General features: G+C 53.1%; 1 long non-coding RNA gene across 1 annotated transcript; it reads left to right on the top strand.

Moving 5' to 3' along the window:
• LOC311122892 lies at positions 1 to 573 on the top strand. The gene is made up of 3 exons (XR_014612520.1): positions 1 to 38; positions 71 to 160; positions 221 to 573. It is a non-coding gene; the product is annotated as an uncharacterized lncRNA (long non-coding RNA).
• Positions 574 to 4,638: the final 4,065 nt, after the last annotated feature.

Below are 4,638 nucleotides of genomic sequence, written 5' to 3'. Positions count from 1 at the left end.
GGTCTAGGTATAGTGTAGCCAACAGGAGGAGGGTCTAGGTATAGTGTAGCCAACAGGAGGAGGGGTCTAGGTATAGTGTAGCCAACAGGAGGAGGGTCTAGGTATAGTGTAGCCAGGAGGAGGAGGGTCTAGGTATAGTGTAGCCAGGAGGAGGGTCTAGGTATAGTGTAGCCCAGGAGGAGGAGGGTCTAGGTATAGTGTAGCCAGGAGGAGGGTCTAGGTATAGTGTAGCCAGGAGGAGGGTCTAGGTATAGTGTAGCCAGGAGGAGGGTCTAGGTATAGTGTAGCCAGGAGGAGGAGGGTCTAGGTATAGTGTAGCCAGGAGGAGGAGGGTCTAGGTATAGTGTAGCCAACAGGAGGAGGGTCTAGGTATAGTGTAGCCAGGAGGAGGGTCTAGGTATAGTGTAGCCAGGAGGAGGGTCTAGGTATAGTGTAGCCAGGAGGAGGGTCTAGGTATAGTGTAGCCAGGAGGAGGGTCTAGGTATAGTGTAGCCAGGAGGAGGGTCTAGGTATAGTGTAGCCAACAGGAGGAGGGTCTAGGTATAGTGTAGCCAGGAGGAGGAGGGTCTAGGTATAGTGTAGCCACAGGAGGAGGGTCTAGGTATAGTGTAGCCAGGAGGAGAGGGTCTAGGTATAGTGTAACCAACAGGAGGAGGGTCTAGGTATAGTGTAGCCAGGAGGAGGGTCTAGGTATAGTGTAGCCAGGAGGAGGGTCTAGGTATAGTGTAGCCAGGAGGAGGGTCTAGGTATAGTGTAGCCAGGAGGAGGGTCTAGGTATAGTGTAGCCAGGAGGAGGAGGGTCTAGGTATAGTGTAGCCAGGAGGAGGGTCTAGGTATAGTGTAGCCAGGAGGAGGAGGGTCTAGGTATAGTGTAGCCAGGAGGAGGGGGTCTAGGTATAGTGTAGCCAACAGGAGGAGGGTCTAGGTATAGTGTAGCCAGGAGGAGGGTCTAGGTATAGTGTAGCCAGGAGGAGGAGGGTCTAGGTATAGTGTAGCCAGGAGGAGGAGGGTCTAGGTATAGTGTAGCCAGGAGGAGGGTCTAGGTATAGTGTAGCCAGGAGGAGGGTCTAGGTATAGTGTAGCCAGGAGGAGGGTCTAGGTATAGTGTAGCCAGGAGGAGGGTCTAGGTATAGTGTAGCCACAGGAGGAGGGTCTAGGTATAGTGTAGCCAACAGGAGGAGGGTCTAGGTATAGTGTAGCCAGGAGGAGGGTCTAGGTATAGTGTAGCCAGGAGGAGGGTCTAGGTATAGTGTAGCCAGGAGGAGGGTCTAGGTATAGTGTAGCCAACAGGAGGAGGGTCTAGGTATAGTGTAGCCAACAGGAGGAGGGTCTAGGTATAGTGTAGCCACAAGGAGGAGGGTCTAGGTATAGTGTAGCCAGGAGGAGGGTCTAGGTATAGTGTAGCCAACAGGAGGAGGGTCTAGGTATAGTGTAGCCAGGAGGAGGGTCTAGGTATAGTGTAGCCACAGGAGGAGGGTCTAGGTATAGTGTAGCCAACAGGAGGAGGGTCTAGGTATAGTGTAGCCAGGAGGAAGGGTCTAGGTATAGTTTAGCCAACAGGAGGAGGGTCTAGGTATAGTGTAGCCAGGAGGAGGGTCTAGGTATAGTGTAGCCAGGAGGAGGGTCTAGGTATAGTGTAGCCAGGAGGAGGGTCTAGGTATAGTGTAGCCAGGAGGAGGGTCTAGGTATAGTGTAGCCAGGAGGAGGGTCTAGGTATAGTGTAGCCAACAGGAGGAGGGTCTAGGTATAGTGTAGCCAGGAGGAGGGTCTAGGTATAGTGTAGCCCAGGGGCAGGGGAGAGGGGCTAGGTATAGTGTAGCCAGGAGGAGGAGGGTCTAGGTATAGTGTAGCCAACAGGAGGAGGGTCTAGGTATAGTGTAGCCAGGAGGAGGGTCTAGGTATAGTGTAGCCAGGAGGAGGGTCTAGGTATAGTGTAGCCAGGAGGAGGGTCTAGGTATAGTGTAGCCAGGAGGAGGGTCTAGGTATAGTGTAGCCAGGAGGAGGAGGGTCTAGGTATAGTGTAGCCAGGAGGAGGGTCTAGGTATAGTGTAGCCAGGAGGAGGGGTCTAGGTATAGTGTAGCCAGGAGGAGGAGGGTCTAGGTATAGTGTAGCCAACAGGAGGAGGGTCTAGGTATAGTGTAGCCACAGGAGGAGGGTCTAGGTATAGTGTAGCCAGGAGGAGGGTCTAGGTATAGTGTAGCCAGGAGGAGGAGGTCTAGGTATAGTGTAGCCAGGAGGAGGAGGGTCTAGGTATAGTGTAGCCAGGAGGAGGGTCTAGGTATAGTGTAGCCAACAGGAGGAGGGTCTAGGTATAGTGTAGCCAGGAGGAGGGTCTAGGTATAGTGTAGCCAGGAGGAGGGTCTAGGTATAGTGTAGCCAGGAGGAGGGTCTAGGTATAGTGTAGCCAACAGGAGGAGGGTCTAGGTATAGTGTAGCCAACAGGAGGAGGGTCTAGGTATAGTGTAGCCAACAGGAGGAGGGTCTAGGTATAGTGTAGCCAGGAGGAGGGTCTAGGTATAGTGTAGCCAGGAGGAGGGTCTAGGTATAGTGTAGCCAACAGGAGGAGGGTCTAGGTATAGTGTAGCCAACAGGAGGAGGGTCTAGGTATAGTGTAGCCAGGAGGAGGGTCTAGGTATAGTGTAGCCAGGAGGAGGGTCTAGGTATAGTGTAGCCAACAGGAGGAGGGTCTAGGTATAGTGTAGCCAACAGGAGGAGGGTCTAGGTATAGTGTAGCCAACAGGAGGAGGGTCTAGGTATAGTGTAGCCAGGAGGAGGGTCTAGGTATAGTGTAGCCAACAGGAGGAGGGTCTAGGTATAGTGTAGCCAGGAGGAGGGTCTAGGTATAGTGTAGCCAGGAGGAGGAGGGTCTAGGTATAGTGTAGCCAGGAGGAGGGTCTAGGTATAGTGTAGCCAGGAGGAGGGTCTAGGTATAGTGTAGCCAGGAGGAGGAGGGTCTAGGTATAGTGTAGCCAGGAGGAGGAGGGTCTAGGTATAGTGTAGCCAGGAGGAGGAGGGTCTAGGTATAGTGTAGCCAACAGGAGGAGGGTCTAGGTATAGTGTAGCCAGGAGGAGGGTCTAGGTATAGTGTAGCCAGGAGGAGGGTCTAGGTATAGTGTAGCCAACAGGAGGAGGGTCTAGGTATAGTGTAGCCAACAGGAGGAGGGTCTAGGTATAGTGTAGCCAGGAGGAGGGTCTAGGTATAGTGTAGCCAGGAGGAGGAGGGTCTAGGTATAGTGTAGCCAGGAGGAGGGTCTAGGTATAGTGTAGCCCACACAGGAGGAGGGTCTAGGTATAGTGTAGCCAGGAGGAGGAGGGTCTAGGTATAGTGTAGCCAGGAGGAGGGTCTAGGTATAGTGTAGCCAGGAGGAGGGTCTAGGTATAGTGTAGCCAGGAGGAGGGTCTAGGTATAGTGTAGCCAACAGGAGGAGGGTCTAGGTATAGTGTAGCCAACAGGAGGAGGGTCTAGGTATAGTGTAGCCAACAGGAGGAGGGTCTAGGTATAGTGTAGCCAGGAGGAGGGTCTAGGTATAGTGTAGCCAGGAGGAGGAGGGTCTAGGTATAGTGTAGCCAACAGGAGGAGGGTCTAGGTATAGTGTAGCCAACAGGAGGAGGGTCTAGGTATAGTGTAGCCAAACAGGAGGAGGGTCTAGGTATAGTGTAGCCAACAGGAGGAGGGTCTAGGTATAGTGTAGCCAGGAGGAGGGTCTAGGTATAGTGTAGCCAGGAGGAGGGTCTAGGTATAGTGTAGCCAAACAGGAGGAGGGTCTAGGTATAGTGTAGCCAGGAGGAGGGTCTAGGTATAGTGTAGCCAACAGGAGGAGGGTCTAGGTATAGTGTAGCCAGGAGGAGGGTCTAGGTATAGTGTAGCCAGGAGGAGGGTCTAGGTATAGTGTAGCCAGGAGGAGGGTCTAGGTATAGTGTAGCCAGGAGGAGGGTCTAGGTATAGTGTAGCCAACAGGAGGAGGGTCTAGGTATAGTGTAGCCAACAGGAGGAGGGTCTAGGTATAGTGTAGCCAGGAGGAGGGTCTAGGTATAGTGTAGCCAGGAGGAGGGTCTAGGTATAGTGTAGCCAACAGGAGGAGGGTCTAGGTATAGTGTAGCCAACAGGAGGAGGGTCTAGGTATAGTGTAGCCAGGAGGAGGGTCTAGGTATAGTGTAGCCAGGAGGAGGGTCTAGGTATAGTGTAGCCAGGAGGAGGGTCTAGGTATAGTGTAGCCAAGGAGGAGGGGTCTAGGTATAGTGTAGCCAGGAGGAGGGTCTAGGTATAGTGTAGCCAGGAGGAGGGTCTAGGTATAGTGTAGCCAGGAGGAGGGTCTAGGTATAGTGTAGCCAGGAGGAGGGTCTAGGTATAGTGTAGCAAAAAGAGGAGGAGGGTCTAGGTATAGTGTAGCCAGGAGGAGGGTCTAGGTATAGTGTAGCCAACAGGAGGAGGGTCTAGGTATAGTGTAGCCAGGAGGAGGGTCTAGGTATAGTGTAGCCAACAGGAGGAGGGTCTAGGTATAGTGTAGCCAGGAGGAGGGTCTAGGTATAGTGTAGCCAGGAGGAGGGTCTAGGTATAGTGTAGCCAACAGGAGGAGGGTCCTAGGTATAGTGTAGCCAGGAGGAGGGTCTAGGTATAGTGTAGCCAACAGGAGGAG

This window comes from Coregonus lavaretus (genome assembly GCF_964263955.1).
Source record: "Coregonus lavaretus genome assembly, contig: HAP1_SCAFFOLD_8487, whole genome shotgun sequence".
Taxonomy (NCBI): Eukaryota; Metazoa; Chordata; class Actinopteri; order Salmoniformes; family Salmonidae; genus Coregonus; species Coregonus lavaretus.
This window is presented reverse-complemented; position numbering and strand designations above follow the sequence as displayed.